Source organism: Drosophila mauritiana, unplaced genomic scaffold (assembly GCF_004382145.1).
Source record: "Drosophila mauritiana strain mau12 unplaced genomic scaffold, ASM438214v1 U_122, whole genome shotgun sequence".
In the NCBI taxonomy this organism is placed as follows: Eukaryota; Metazoa; Arthropoda; class Insecta; order Diptera; family Drosophilidae; genus Drosophila; species Drosophila mauritiana.
Genome location: NW_022881255.1, coordinates 26,785 through 44,123, shown reverse-complemented (window position 1 = coordinate 44,123; position 17,339 = coordinate 26,785).

Genomic DNA, 17,339 nt, shown 5'->3' with positions numbered 1-17,339 from the left:
AAAATTGAAACCTCCTAGAATTCCAAAACTTGAATGCAATTCGATTGGGATTTAAGAAACAAACTCAACGAGGTATGACATTCCATATTTGGGTAATTATTTCGAATGTTTTGATCAAAATACCAAATATTTTTTTCACAAAAAATCTGGGAAAATATTTTTGGCAAAAAAATGAAATTTCAAATTGGCTTTTTTGGCTATAACTTGACTAAAAATGGTCAGAGAGCAAAAAGGAGTACCATTTTGTACTCCTTACAACCAATACTAACAACCCCTTTCACTTTTAAACTGATTTTGTAAAATTAATTTTTGGCCAAATTTTCGCATTTTTTGTAAGGGGTACCATCATCAAAATTTGCAAAAAATTGAAACCTCCTAGAATTCCAAAACTTGAATGCAATTCGATTGGGATTTAAGAAACAAACTCAACGAGGTATGACATTCCATATTTGGGTAATTATTTCGAATGTTTTGATCAAAATACCAAATATTTTTTTCACAAAAAATCTGGGAAAAATTTTTGGCAAAAAAATGAAATTTCAAATTGGCTTTTTTGGCTATAACTTGACTAAAAATGGTCAGAGAGCAAAAAGGAGTACCATTTTGTACTCCTTACAACCAATACTAACAACCCCTTTCACTTTTAAACTGATTTTGTAAAATTAATTTTTGGCCAAATTTTCGCATTTTTTGTAAGGGGTACCATCATCAAAATTTGCAAAAAATTGAAACCTCCTAGAATTCCAAAACTTGAATGCAATTCGATTGGATTTAAGAAACAAACTCAACGAGGTATGACATTCCATATTTGGGTAATTATTTCGAATGTTTTGATCAAAATACCAAATATTTTTTTCACAAAAAATCTGGGAAAATATTTTTGGCAAAAAAATGAAATTTCAAATTGGCTTTTTTGGCTATAACTTGACTAAAAATGGTCAGAGAGCAAAAAGGAGTACCATTTTGTACTCCTTACAACCAATACTAACAACCCCTTTCACTTTTAAACTGATTTTGTAAAATTAATTTTTGGCCAAATTTTCGCATTTTTTGTAAGGGGTACCATCATCAAAATTTGCAAAAAATTGAAACCTCCTAGAATTCCAAAACTTGAATGCAATTCGATTGGGATTTAAGAAACAAACTCAACGAGGTATGACATTCCATATTTGGGTAATTATTTCGAATGTTTTGATCAAAATACCAAATATTTTTTTCACAAAAAATCTGGGAAAAATTTTTGGCAAAAAAATGAAATTTCAAATTGGCTTTTTTGGCTATAACTTGACTAAAAATGGTCAGAGAGCAAAAAGGAGTACCATTTTGTACTCCTTACAACCAATACTAACAACCCCTTTCACTTTTAAACTGATTTTGTAAAATTAATTTTTGGCCAAATTTTCGCATTTTTTGTAAGGGGTACCATCATCAAAATTTGCAAAAAATTGAAACCTCCTAGAATTCCAAAACTTGAATGCAATTCGATTGGGATTTAAGAAACAAACTCAACGAGGTATGACATTCCATATTTGGGTAATTATTTCGAATGTTTTGATCAAAATACCAAATATTTTTTTCACAAAAAATCTGGGAAAATTTTTTTGGCAAAAAAATGAAATTTCAAATTGGCTTTTTTGGCTATAACTTGACTAAAAATGGTCAGAGAGCAAAAAGGAGTACCATTTTGTACTCCTTACAACCAATACTAACAACCCCTTTCACTTTTAAACTGATTTTGTAAAATTAATTTTTGGCCAAATTTTCGCATTTTTTGTAAGGGGTACCATCATCAAAATTTGCAAAAAATTGAAACCTCCTAGAATTCCAAAACTTGAATGCAATTCGATTGGGATTTAAGAAACAAACTCAACGAGGTATGACATTCCATATTTGGGTAATTATTTCGAATGTTTTGATCAAAATACCAAATATTTTTTTCACAAAAAATCTGGGAAAATATTTTTGGCAAAAAAATGAAATTTCAAATTGGCTTTTTTGGCTATAACTTGACTAAAAATGGTCAGAGAGCAAAAAGGAGTACCATTTTGTACTCCTTACAACCAATACTAACAACCCCTTTCGCTTTTCAACTGATTTTGTAAAATTAATTTTTGGCCAAATTTTCGAATTTTTTGTAAGGGGTACCATCATCAAAATTTGCAAAAAATTGAAACCTCCTAGAATTCCAAAACTTGAATGCAATTCGATTGGGATTTAAGAAACAAACTCAACGAGGTATGACATTCCATATTTGGGTAATTATTTCGAATGTTTTGATCAAAATACCAAATATTTTTTTCACAAAAAATCTGGGAAAATATTTTTGGCAAAAAAATGAAATTTCAAATTGGCTTTTTTGGCTATAACTTGACTAAAAATGGTCAGAGAGCAAAAAGGAGTACCATTTTGTACTCCTTACAACCAATACTAACAACCCCTTTCACTTTTAAACTGATTTTGTAAAATTAATTTTTGGCCAAATTTTCGAATTTTTTGTAAGGGGTCCATCATCAAAATTTGCAAAAAATTGAAACCTCCTAGAATTCCAAAACTTGAATGCAATTCGATTGGGATTTAAGAAACAAACTCAACGAGGTATGACATTCCATATTTGGGTAATTATTTCGAATGTTTTGATCAAAATACCAAATATTTTTTTCACAAAAAATCTGGGAAAATATTTTTGGCAAAAAAATGAAATTTCAAATTGGCTTTTTTGGCTATAACTTGACTAAAAATGGTCAGAGAGCAAAAAGGAGTACCATTTTGTACTCCTTACAACCAATACTAACAACCCCTTTCACTTTTAAACTGATTTTGTAAAATTAATTTTTGGCCAAATTTTCGAATTTTTTGTAAGGGGTACCATCATCAAAATTTGCAAGAAATTGAAACCTCCTAGAATTCCAAAACTTGAATGCAATTCGATTGGGATTTAAGAAACGAACTCAACGAGGTATGACATTCCATATTTGGGTAATTATTTCGAATGTTTTGATCAAAATACCAAATATTTTTTTCACAAAAAATCTGGGAAAATATTTTTGGCAAAAAAATGAAATTTCAAATTGGCTTTTTTGGCTATAACTTGACTAAAAATGGTCAGAGAGCAAAAAGGAGTACCATTTTGTACTCCTTACAACCAATACTAACAACCCCTTTCACTTTTAAACTGATTTTGTAAAATTAATTTTTGGCCAAATTTTCGCATTTTTTGTAAGGGGTACCATCATCAAAATTTGCAAAAAATTGAAACCTCCTAGAATTCCAAAACTTGAATGCAATTCGATTGGGATTTAAGAAACCAACTCAACGAGGTATGACATTCCATATTTGGGTAATTATTTCGAATGTTTTGATCAAAATACCAAATATTTTTTTCACAAAAAATCTGGGAAAATATTTTTGGCAAAAAAATGAAATTTTAAATTGGCTTTTTTGGATATAACTTGACTAAAAATGGTCACAGAGCAAAAAGGAGTACCATTTTGTACTCCTTACAACCAATACTAACAACCCCTTTCACTTTTAAACTGATTTTGTAAAATTAATTTTTGGCCAAATTTTCGCATCATCAAAATTTGCAAAAAATTGAAACCTCCTAGAATTCCAAAACTTGAATGCAATTCGATTGGGATTTAAGAAACAAACTCAACGAGGTATGACATTCCATATTTGGGTAATTATTTCGAATGTTTTGATCAAAATACCAAATATTTTTTTCACAAAAAATCTGGGAAAATATTTTTGGCAAAAAAATGAAATTTCAAATTGGCTTTTTTGGCTATAACTTGACTAAAAATGGTCAGAGAGCAAAAAGGAGTACCATTTTGTACTCTTTACAACCAATACTAACAACCCCTTTCACTTTTAAACTGATTTTGTAAAATTAATTTTTGGCCAAATTTTCGAATTTTTTGTAAGGGGTACCATCATTAAAATTTGCAAAAAATTGAAACCTCCTAGAATTCCAAAACTTGAATGCAATTCGATTGGGATTTAAGAAACAAACTCAACGAGGTATGACATTCCATATTTGGGTAATTATTTCGAATGTTTTGATCAAAATACCAAATATTTTTTTCACAAAAAATCTGGGAAAATATTTTTGGCAAAAAAATGAAATTTCAAATTGGCTTTTTTGGATATAACTTGACTAAAAATGGTCACAGAGCAAAAAGGAGTACCATTTTGTACTCCTTACAACCAATACTAACAACCCCTTTCACTTTTAAACTGATTTTGTAAAATTAATTTTTGGCCAAATTTTCGCATTTTTTGTAAGGGGTACCATCATCAAAATTTGCAAAAAATTGAAACCTCCTAGAATTCCACAACTTGAATGCAATTCGATTGGGATTTAAGAAACAAACTCAACGAGGTATGACATTCCATATTTGGGTAATTATTTCGAATGTTTCGATCAAAATACCAAATATTTTTTTCACAAAAAAATCTGGAAAAATATTTTTGGCAAAAAAATGAAATTTCAAATTGGCTTTTTTGGCTATAACTTGACTAAAAATGGTCAGAGAGCAAAAAGGAGTACCATTTTGTACTCTTTACAACCACTACTAACAACCCCTTTCACTTTTAAACTGATTTTGTAAAATTAATTTTTGGCCAAATTTTCGCATTTTTTGTAAGGGGTACCATCATCAAAATTTGCAAAAAATTGAAACCTCCTAGAATTCCAAAACTTGAATGCAATTCGATTGGGATTTAAGAAACAAACTCAACGAGGTATGACATTCCATATTTGGGTAATTATTTCGAATGTTTCGATCAAAATACCAAATATTTTTTTCACAAAAAAATCTGGAAAAATATTTTTGGCAAAAAAATGAAATTTCAAATTGGCTTTTTTGGCTATAACTTGACTAAAAATGGTCAGAGAGCAAAAAGGAGTACCATTTTGTACTCCTTACAACCAATACTAACAACCCCTTTCACTTTTAAACTGATTTTGTAAAATTAATTTTTGGCCAAATTTTCGCATTTTTTGTAAGGGGTACCATCATCAAAATTTGCAAAAAATTGAAACCTCCTAGAATTCCAAAACTTGAATGCAATTCGATTGGGATTTAAGAAACAAACTCAACGAGGTATGACATTCCATATTTGGGTAATTATTTCGAATGTTTTGATAAAAATACCAAATATTTTTTCACAAAAAATATGGACAAATATTTTTGGCAAAAAAATGAACCAATACTAACAACCCCTTTTACTTTTAAACTGATTTTGTAAAATTAAATTTTGGGCAAATTTTCGCATTTTTTGTAATAAGGAGTGTAAATAAATATTATTGTTATAAATGGTTATTATTATTATTTTGTGTGCTGTAGTCAAGTTATACCCAAAAAACTCATCCATAATATTTAATATTTTGCCAAAAACTCGAGTTCGAAACTCGTCGTTTTTTATGCACATTTTCCCAGCAGCTAGCATTCGATTCTGGTTCTACTTGCGGTAGCTTAAAGTATGGTAATTCCTTTCGCACCATCCGAAAACAGCACACCCAGAGCACCCAGCCACCCACATTATCCGACAGCAAGTCAAGCTACAAATGCGACTTTCGGTTCAGGTTCACTTTTGGGTACTGGGCTCTTTTTTATGGCATAGATTATCATAATTATTGTAATACTTTTGCATGGCTTGACTTTGCCGGCTAAACAGAACTGGGCAACCCTCCTCCTACCTTCTGGGCTTTTGAGCTTCAGTGATTTGCATTTTTTCTTTCCCCGGCTATTCCTTCTACCATATTTATGTGCGCTTAGATGGAGAAGAAGATACGGGAGACAGCTACGGAAAATGGCACAGGGAAATCGCTGCGACGAGGGTTATATATCCACATACATATGTATATAGAGTTGACCTGTGTCATGGCGAGGTGTTTTCCCTGCTACAGTGCCAACGGTAGCAACTGCTCCCACGGGAGGCAAGAAGATCCCGAGCAACCGAGCCCAGAAGTTAGCATCTGTTAGGAAAAATGTTGTGCGCATGAAGATGATGATTCCGAATAAGATGGGCCCCATGTGGCGGCCTGATCCCAGCCACCAATGGCATACTAGCCAATGTAAGCATACCGCCGACGCGACGTCAAAAAGATCACAATATAAGAATTTTCGATTGAGTTCAGCAGGGCGATGAGGTATATATACACAAAGGTACAAACTTAAAGGTCACACTTGAGTTATATGAAATACTAATAAAAACTAGTTAGCCACTTAATAGATGATATGAGCATATTTGTAGGCACTAACATACCACATTCGTCTATAAATTTTTGCGTATCTCTTTCCGAGATAATTGGCTTATCAGAGGCTCACTTTTTCCCCAGCAACAATTGCCACTTGTGCTCTGGCCCTGGTGTTATCCCGCTGCCGGTTGACTTTGGCATTTGGCAATTGCATTTAGCGCCAAATCAAATCGTCTGATAATCACGTTACAAAAGCCAAATGCGCTGAAATTAAAGCCAAGAACGCGGCATGTGGGCAAGGGAGGAGCGTGAGGGAAATTGAGTACGGTGGTGAAGGGTGCATAGAGGGAAAACCAGCAGGATCTGGTGCATGGCAACTGTATGAAGCTCGCAAGAACATTGAGGGCTCGAGTTGTCGACGGCAGGCGACAGGTCAACCCCAAAACAGAGCTCAAAGCACCAGCCGCGAACCCTCGACCCCTGCTGTGATTTTCGGGCAGTTTGCAGAACTCCCACTGGGATCAGAGAGATGCGCCGCGCCCAATTCGTTGGCCGCCGCATCTTCCTTCGTCCTTGGTCCTGGGTCCTTTACCCATCGCATGTCGGTTGGCTTTAACAAACGCAGGACCAAAAAGTGATGACACAAATATCTGACCTTTTTCCGCATGTTTTTGCGGACTTTTCACTACTTAACTGTTAAATTGTCAGTCTCATGGTGAAAACAATGAATTTCCTACTTTTAAAAATTCAATAACACAATTAAAATCTTCTTCTTTTGTCGTCTTCTAGACGAATTAGTAAAAATATATTTCCCATCTGTATGCTGGACACAAAGTCTGGCTATATTATTTTGCAACACTGTCGCGGATGGCAGCTTTAGGTATCGGCATTGCTGTTGTTTGCCTTGCCGCACAGGGACATGTGCAACACTCCGGGGCATATACTCGTATGTGTGCATATGCCATTCACTTTTTCGAGTGTGTATTTCACGGCCCGCCAAACGCCCATTCCAATGCCGACTCCCTTCACCGGGCCACCCTGCCGAGCGGTCCACCCCTGGAATCGTTGAAATAAAAAGGGAACAATTTTGTTTGTATTTAGATTGCATTACTAAGCAAATTGCGGAAAAATTAGCGGCTGATTTGGGGATCATCTAATTACAAGGGCAAAGGCTCGGGCTCTGGCACATGACCAGATGTAAAGGGAACATAGGGTGTGGGCTTATAGACCGGCCATATATCACGTTACCCTGATTTGGCTTGGTGCGCCTGCGACCGCGAATGTTGACCAGAAACTGCCATATGTGCCCTTAAATGCATCTGTATCTTTTTTATTTTATTTGTTCGTCCCTCAGCAATTGCCTCGCTGGGGTTATGTCCTTCGAAGCTGACAATAGCTTCCTTCAGCGTAGCGATATATTCTCCATTTGATTCGACCAGGTGATGTTGTGAATTTGAAACACCGAAAAGAAACCGCAGGACTCGCAAAAAGGCGAGGGGTTTGTTGAATGCCAAATTCGAGCATTATCTATTTAATATGCCTATTAATTAATATCTTTTCTTATTTAAATAAAAATGAGAGTTTATACTATATTTCCCAACTTGTAGACAACTAAGACGAATTATTGAGTACGTTCTTCTTATTTTTAAAAGTATAGTTCCGAGGGAATCATAAAAACTTTTCTATGTTTGATGGAAAATAACAAGTACTGTCTCTCTTTCCCTAGTTGCCTCTGTACAACTTGTTCTGGTTTTTGTTTGCAGTCAAAAATCCACTTGAGTGAAAGTTAAACAAGTCGGCAAGGGAAGAATCCCCTGGTTCTCAGCCACTTTTCCAGAGGAAAATCGGAATGGCACATTTTCTGCTGTAGTATTTCCGTTTTCCCAGTTTTTAACAAAACACAGCCACAGGCGATTTTCCAAAAATGATTTCGGAATGAGTTTTTCCTTGCCTCGAACTCCTTAAGCCATCTAACCCCGCCCAAGTCCTGCATTTTACAGCCCCATTTTCTCCCTTTTGTGTTTGAGCTTGTGCAAAAGTTGCAAAAGTGATTCGGGCATAAAACAGATAGAGGAGGAAGTCGGAAAAGTTGGGGAAAAATTTTCGAGTGGAAAAGGGGGGAACAGTCAGTCAAGATGGCTGCCAGCTAAGTTGTTGTTGTTCTCCCCAATGAAGTGGAAGACGGAAAAGCCAGAGAAGCGACCATCGTTCGCTACCTGGGCCAAAAACTCAATGAAAATAGGTTCGCTTTATTCTGGTGAAACCAGAACCAGATTCCATATTTCACCCTTACCTGTAAATATATCCTGAGATATTCCATATCTACATCCACAAATAGTGAAGCAATGCACTATCCCATCATATTTCATATACATTTATTGTTCTGCGTTTTGATATCAGTGGATATATACAATTGTCTTCAATATTTCAAATATAAGTCCTATTGTTTTTCTCAAGGAAATTCATTTGGGCAAAACTTATTGTAGTGCGTAAGATTTCTGTTCTTTTAGTATTACCAAAACTCAACTCTGACTCATCGGAGTACAGAAAATTGAAGCGATTCCGAGTCTTAAGGCTCCAAACTTCGATTTGAACTTGAGCGCTGAGCTACCAAAGATCCCAGATCCTTAAAGACGAGATCCTTAAAGCGGCTCATGTTACACGACTGAATCCTTAATGTGTGCAAGTGTGTATATATCACCCGCCGGCGACAGGTAATTGTGTTTCAGTAGCTCCTCCTTTTTATTTTTTTCCCTGGCAACAATAAAAACGATGACAATGCCAAGACAAGTTTTTGTTGTTTTCGTTGTTTGTTTGCTCATCAGGTGGGTTTGGGTGGCCACCAGCCACCAGTCAGCAGTCAGTAGCCTTGAGAGCCACTGCGTCCTTCAATCCCCATTGCTTGAGTAGATGCTGGTGCTGGTGCTGGAAAACTCATTCAAAGTTGAACGCAATTTTTCTTGCGTCCTCTATTCACACGCACACATGTGTGCTTGTGTGTTGTTGGAGTGTGGGAGGTGGGGGGGGTTTGTTTTTCCCCACCACACGGCCAGCATTCATTTCCTCAGCCGTTTTACCTTGACGCTCTTTATGAGGCTCCCTCAGCCAGCCAAAACGAAATGTGTATGAAAATAAAAAATGATAAAAGTTGGCAGATAAAAATTACACACGCACACCCGCACGCAGCTGTGTTGTGTTGCCAATTCACCTGCATACAAAATGGCGAAAGACCAAGCAGCCCCGCCCCTTCGTTTATCCTTCGTCCTGGCACCAAAACTCAATTCTAACGCCCCCAGCTTTCTCCGTCTTGAGTTCCCCCTGTTTTCGCCACCCTAAGAACATCCATGTCGGGAATTGTAATTTTTCTTGCTTCATTTCCTTTGCCGTTTTCGCTTCGTTCTTCCTTTACATTTTGTTTTCCCTTCCCCTCTTTTTACAGTTTTGGCGCTTTTATTGGGAAATGGCATCGTACAGCGAAAATACTGTTAAAAATATACAATTTGTTGCAGAGCAATTAAATCAATTGGGATTCTAAGCGCTTAATAGCTCGTTTAAGCCGCAATTATACATAATATAGCGAGTAAATCAAACGCCAGTTGTTATTGGTGAGTTTCTCTCCGAAATAGTTGAAAATCGTAAGTATTTTAATCTCGTTCCCGATTTCCCGTTTCCTGTACCATATTAAGCTTCTTTACTTTCGGTGCCATTTAATATTCCACAGACTTCGCAATTCCCTTTCCCCGATTTTTCCCTTTCGAGATGTCTTTGTGCTCGATTTTCCCTCACCATGGTTGTTGCTACTTGCAACATTTTTCATGATTTTCTTTTTCTACTCTGTAATTTTTCTTTTCCCATTTTGAATGGCTTCTTATTTTTCCACTGGCTGCTGGTTGCCATTTCTTTTTCTTATACACAATAAAGTTGTCTGCTTTCCACACGGCAACTTTCTATCGATCAGAGATATAAATCCAAAAAGTTGAAGAACTCTTGAAAGATACAACAATTTGGTTTCATGGAACTCATAGTTATCGCAATATGTAGGTAGGGGAATACCTTGCGTTATTTTCGCGCCGTTTTTTGTGCAATTTTCCTGGGTATTTTCTTGTAGAACATAAATTATCTGTTTGCGGAACGAATGATTTAAGGTGAATGTTGTTCGAGCGAAAGGAGAAAAAAGGACGAGGCGTGGGCGACAGTCGCGAATGCAATTTAAATATTTGCATTTCGCTGTTTTTGTTTTATTCCGACGGAGTTTCCCCCGGTGACGCTGGAAAATCGAGCGAAATTCACATGGCACGGTGGAAAACGCATCGTTGTTGTTGCGATGATCTTTCCGAAAAAAAATGCAGAAATTGAGAAATGGAAAATGGAAGGTGTAACAGCAGATTGAGTTGCATTGCAAGGCGAACAGTGGCGCCTTAAAGCTTTAAGGAGTTGCCAGCTGCGAAATTGCATTACTGAGTAATTTTTTCCCTCTCAGCTGCTGATGGTGGTGCTGCTGCTGCTGCTGCCACCATTTTCCCCGCATTTCCCAACACTTTCCCGACCATCTCCGCTGTCTGTTGCTGCCTTCATTTTATTTTGCGCGCAATGAAATTGAAGTGAGGCAGGAGCAAAACAGCAAAAACAGAAACGGGACCTGGGATATACGAGCAGGGACATTTACAGTTAACTTCATAAAGAAAATTTAACGAGCAACATCCTGCGCATACAGTTGGGAAATGCGGGAAAAGGGGGGCTTGGGGAAAGGCCGGGGGAGCGCAACAAGGATGACGACAACAAGATAAAATGCATGCTCGGAGAAAGGAGAATGCTGAAAGGAGAAAGCGAGACACGACGAAATACATTATACGACAAGGACAACTCGGACGAGATACACACAGAGAAAAGATGGGCTACTGTGCATCAATACTTTTCGATCTTTAAATATATTATATTACAACGATTTGGTACTTTTAGATACATATTTAGATCTCAATAAAGTCTTTTGATGTTGAGCAGAACTTCAGAAAACGCAACACTGTGTTGAAAAGTCATTTCACATTCGAAAACTGCAAAGCTTAAGCACTGAATTATAACTATAATTAGAATTAGAACTAGAAGCTTTTCTATTTCAGTGTATAACGGGTATATGGACAGGCCATGAAACGGTGGCAAATAGAAGGCCGCCATCTGCCCATCAGACGCTCATCAGGTCGCGCACCCCTCACCTCCTGTCCTTGCCCTCTGCCCCTGTCGCCTCCTCCTTTCGCCTCCCGCCACCGCTTCCTTCATTCCTTCCCCACTTCTTCATCGCTTCTGTCCTTCAGACGAGGCAGCTGCAAATCCTGGACGGACACATAGACGGGGAACAGAGACGGTGGGCAGTGGAATGCCAGTTAACGAGTTTTCTCCATTCTACGTTGCGATGGCGCCCGAACAGGGTCCTCGCAACTAGGGGATGACTTTTGAATTATATAATGGAGTAGCTTAAAGTAAATGCCAGCAAACCTTGGAGGTTGACAAATCAAATGGGCACTTTCTTTATCAGCTTCGAAATAAATTCAAATAGCTAGAAAATGCAGCTAAGCTAGAGTTGCAATAACTGATGCTCCTTGGCAGCCAAATAAAGGGTATGTCCTGGTGCGTCTTGTTTTTGGGACGAAGGACGACTACCTACCTACTGATTTCATATTTGTTGCTGCCCCAGTAGTCGCCGTGTTGTTGCTGCTTTGCCTGCTACGCTTTAAAAACACGATTCCGAGGCCTTCGCAACACGATTCAAGGGGCCCATTCCCATCAACGGCGTCATCATCAACATGACATCCTGGCAGTCAGCTTTTCCACTCCTCCCCGGGTTTTCTCTTCTTTTTTTTTGTTGCTTTTTTGTGCCCAACCAACCTGTGTCTATCAGTTTGTGTTGCTTTTTTGGGGTTAGCCAGTGACATTCCCGGGCTGGTTGAGTGTGGTTCGAGTGGGAGGTGTTCAGTTGGACGGTTGGATTGCTAAGTTTTGGGGAGTGTGGCGGGTGTGGTGGGTGGAAAATGCGAAAATTCAGTTATGAATTCATTTCGAATTGAGGTAACATGATTACCGCTATGATGATGCTCTTCCGCTTCAACATCGTCAATATATTTCGCTTGAGCTGTGTTTATTTACGTGCCCTGCTGGCCGAGAGGAGAAAGGGGGTGAGGGGGGCTTTTGCACCCAGGACAGGGGCGTTGTGTTGCTCTGACTTTGGGGTGAGGGTGGGCAGCCTGCTTTTCAGTGGAGGGGGTGGACAGGCCGAAATGAGCTTTCGCCACGCCAAGGTGGCGCTGCTCAAATAAACGAACGCCTCGTCGAATTTGTAGCTCTAAGAGACAACAACCACAACGAAGCATCCAAACTGGGCAAAAAAAATATCAAAACATAAGAAAAATTACTATTTTTCCTGTATTAACTATTTACTAAATCCATGGATTAAGTTACCTATTGAACTGATCAATTTAAATACACCTTAAACAAACAATTTTAAACAGGAATACAACTACTTTCAGCAAACGCAGAACAAAATGAGAGCAAATAATCTGCTCACTCTTTTTCTGCCAGTGTAACGGATGCAGATTGCTGAGGGAAAGTCGAGGCGTTTGGGGAGGTGCCTGTTTCCACCCGGGGGGAGTTGTTTTCTCGCTTCCCAGCTTTTCCCTGCTGTTAAGTGGGGGCGCGCGCGCATCATCTACAAAATGGCTGTCAACAACAACATGGCGTATACGCGTTATGAATACGCATTGCTTGTTTAAGTCTCTCTGTGTGTTTGTGTGCGCGTGTGTGTGTGTGTGAGGGAAGCTGACTTCGCCCCAGCGGCACTTCAAGTACTTAAAATTTCACACTTTTTTCCTCCAACTCTCCCCCATTTTGTTGTTTGCCTTGTTTAAAGCGAAAAAGTTGTCGCAATTTAACTTGAGCAACATTTTTCCAGGCTTTTCACTGCTTTTTCTCCTGCCGTTGAAATAGGTAAAGTTTAGATTGGGCATTTCCCAACCATATAATACAAGAGGGACACCTTTTGGCACTGAGAGATAGTAGCAGAAATGCTAAAGGCTGGGCAAATATAGACATCTCTAAGTTTGTAGTTATTATTATTAGCTTTTTCTATTGTTGTTACGCAAGTTTGTTAATAAACTATAATAAAATAAAAAAAACCATACTTCTTTTGTCGGTTTTGAAACATGTTTCCTTCTCACCTTTCAATTCAATTGCCAGCATTTCATACTGCGAGATGCTCAAAGCTCACCTTGAAATATAAAATATAAATATACCCAAATTCTTTAAGCGCTTTAAGCCGTTTGAAGTTTGCTCGTCCCCGACCACGTCTGTCTACACTCATCCGATTTCGTAATCATTTAGCCAATGCAAATGCTGCAACTTATCACATGCAGAACAGCACAGTTGCCCAAAAATTGCGTAATGCCAAAAATAACCAAAACATAAGCCCCAACGCACACGAAAAGTAAATAAATATGCTAATAAATTTTTCAAAATAAATCTGTAATAGATAGCAGATATGCGAGGCAACCAAATAACCAACGACAACTAAATGCAATCCTCTTACTCCTTCCACCGCCCACCACTTGCCACGCCCCTCGTCCACCTGTACCAGCCCCCTCCCACCTGCTATGACCGTCTCGCTCGCACTATAACCAAGCAACATGGTAAAAGTTTTTAATCCACGTTTGGAAAAATTTTTCACACAAATATTTACACAACTCTTCGCTCTAACGATTTGCGCAAACACGAGACACACACACTCGCACACACTCGCACACACAGATACACTCGCACACACGTGCGCAATTTTTGATGCCGTAAACACATACACACACACACAGAGAAAAACTATTCCATTTACATTTGGTTTTTTCTGAATAATTCTTCTAAAAATGCTCAGACAGCTAAAATAATTACAGCTTTTTCAACTTTTGACGAATTTTGTAACATTACATTTTGGCCCATTCTTCGGATTTTTCGTAAGGTGTAACATTATGACAAATTCAAAAAACTGGCAAATAATAAAATTCCGAAATTTGAATTTAAATATATTGGTACATAAATATTTCGAATGCTATGAAATACTGATTTCTTTCACAACAAATTATTTCATATTCAAACTATAGTTTCTGCCAAAATAAGTTTGCTTCTGTTTTGGAGATTATAGCGTTGTAATGGATATTACTATGTGGTTCCCCCCTTTTTTCCAGTGCATAGACAGTCAAACAGACACACCCACTCACTGTTAGACAGACATTTTAATGTTTGTAAAGCTTTTAAATGCTTCACACACATAAATTTTTGCTTTTCCGTTTCTCCAACCAGCCCCAACTTTTCCCTGTCGATTTGCTTTCTCCTGTGTGTGTGTATGTGTGTGTGAACAAATGGCAAAACAAATAATAAAGCAAAGCAAAAATAAATAAATGAAAAATTTTTAATAAGAATTTTATTTTGTGATATTTTTAGAGACAAAAGAGGATTGAATGGTAGGCCATTCAACGAGAAAAATGACTCGAGGGCGGTGGAAATCTCTTGTTGATTTTCATTTTTGCTGTTTGTCTGCTAAACACAAAACAAACATAAGGCTGTGTAAGAGTTGTGAGAAGTGGGGAATGGAAATCTGCAGCAGGGCAATCGGGGAAAATACGCCACCCAACAGTTCTCTCACATGCGGGAAAAGTCAAATAATCGAGGAGTTCATGTGAAAAATTGCGAAATTTTTAGTAGGGCATTACGCTTTCCGCATGGCAAATATTAACCATTAATGAAGCATTAAAGTTCAAATAGCTCAATAAACTCAATCACTTGTTTAGATATTCGTGAAAAAGGGTTTAACCTTCCTTCCTTGCTTATAAAATGGTTTGCTATCTATGAAATGTTTGGAGATCACTTTGTTCACCTTAAGTGCATTTAATCATCTTTTATGGGACAAATAAATTAAAGTTGTTCGAATAGCAAACTAAATGCGCAGGAAACACAACTATTAAATGAATCGGCGGCTATGGAAATCGATGTCTAAACAAATATCCGTATATAGACATTATATTTATGGTCTTGTGTGTGCGTAAATAAATGGTGAAATTTTTATTGGCCGTTTGGAATTGTCTTTGGCCGGATTTTGATTGTTTTTTCTGTCGATCTAAGCGCATTTTGTGTTTGCGGTTTTCTGATTTTTGCTGAATTTCATGTGGCCCCCAACAATAACAATGGCAAAACAGGCATACAATGAATATTCATATTCGCATTCGGGAGTATTCAGCATTGGATTGTAATAAAAGCAAAATCAACACAAAAATCGTAATAAAATCAAAGCAAACAATGCCCTGAATTGTGAATGTGAATGTGAATGCGAATGTGTGTGCTTGTGGGTGTGAGTGTTGTGCAAATTCGTATCTGGTTGTATGTACTCGCAGCCATATTCATAAATACACATACATGTGTGTCATCCTGTGGGCTCTATGTCCCTTTTTCGTCCTCTGTTTGCACAGCCGACGCCATATTTAATAACATATCAATGACTATTTTATTTCGACCAAAAAGGGTCGGTGCATTCATAAAAATGTCGCCCCAAAACGATGGAATTGCATTGATGGTTTGAGCTTCGTAAAATATGGGCACAAAATATTGAAGCTGGTTATTCATAACAATCCTCAATTAGGTTGCCAATATTTAAGTAGTCATTTGATATTCGAATGGCTTATAAACCACTTGAACTGCAAGAATATTAAATCATGGAATGAATTTCTAAGCCATCAAAACTCAGCTCACTCGCATCTCGGGATAAAATCTATAAAATCGAGCGCAACGGTGGCAATCTGTCCATACGTCGATTTCTCAGGATCTATAAAAGTCAGTTGAGATTAGGCAATCAGATTCCAGGTTGCAAGTTTGTTGACTCGTGTTGCCACGCCCACTCTAACGCCCACAAGCCACACGAAACCGCCACAATTTTTTTCATTTATTCTATACAAAAGGATGATAACGGGTACCTGATAGTCGAGTCAATCGACATAGCGTTTTGCTTGTTATTTTTGTTTGTATCCTCAGATGATGTTAACCCTCTATGCCAGAACTTAACCCCTTGGCAAGCATAATTGCCATTGCCAGGCGCCACGCTTAATTACACGATAATTTCGCATGATTTAGTGGAGCATTCAGGCCAAAACACTCGCTATATACACTATATAGCTTGTATACCAAAGAGGATGGGCGGTGCACTTGTTCCCGGAAATCTTGGATTGACCGCGAGCATAAAGCGTTTAAATGGAGCGTGCCGCTGCTGAATTTCAGCTTATTTAATGGCAAATGAAGCGACCCAATCCGACTTCCAACCGAAGGCCATTTCACTATCAAGTCTGCATAGTATCCATGTGTGTGTGTGCGCGCTGTAGTGGTGTGTGAGTGTATGTGAGTGTGTGGCAGTGTGTGTGACAGGCATGTTGACGGCGCCTGATAGTCATTCCCATTCCCCAAGTCCAATATTCGTACCCCCATCCATGCTCCATTCTATTCTGCTCTGATTCCCTGTTCTTCGCTCGGTTTATACCCTGTAATTTGACCAATTAAGGTATCTAAGGTTGCTCGAATAAGAGTTTTCTAGTTTAGTTAAATCAATGAATTTACGGAATAGTTTTGTATTTTGAGAACATTGTGATTTCAAACTTTGACACAGTGCATATAATTATTGTTTTTAAATTAAACAAGAAGCTTGTTTTTGAATTAATTTTGAACATAGATTCTGTAATTGGGTATTTGTCGGGTCTGTAGCTCCAAACGAGCGAATTCTTACTTGTTTCAGTGCAATCTAGTCCAATCTATCTGCGTAGACATCTGAAAAGGTGGGGCTACGTGGGCCGATGCCATTCTGCTTTTCTGCTTTTCCTGCTCTTGTGCTTTCCTGCTTTGCTGCTTTGCTTTTCTGCTCTTTTGCCCTGATGCTTTGGTGACGACGACACGTGTTCGCCTTTTTGGGGAAAACAGACAGCCGACATCGGACGGCGGACATGGTGAAAGATATAGACAGGCGGACAGCTTTATTACACGAGCAATGAGGGATTCGCTGCCAAAGATACGCGTGTGTATCTGAAAGATGCACATTTACATGCATCGATATCTGTATCTGCGAGTG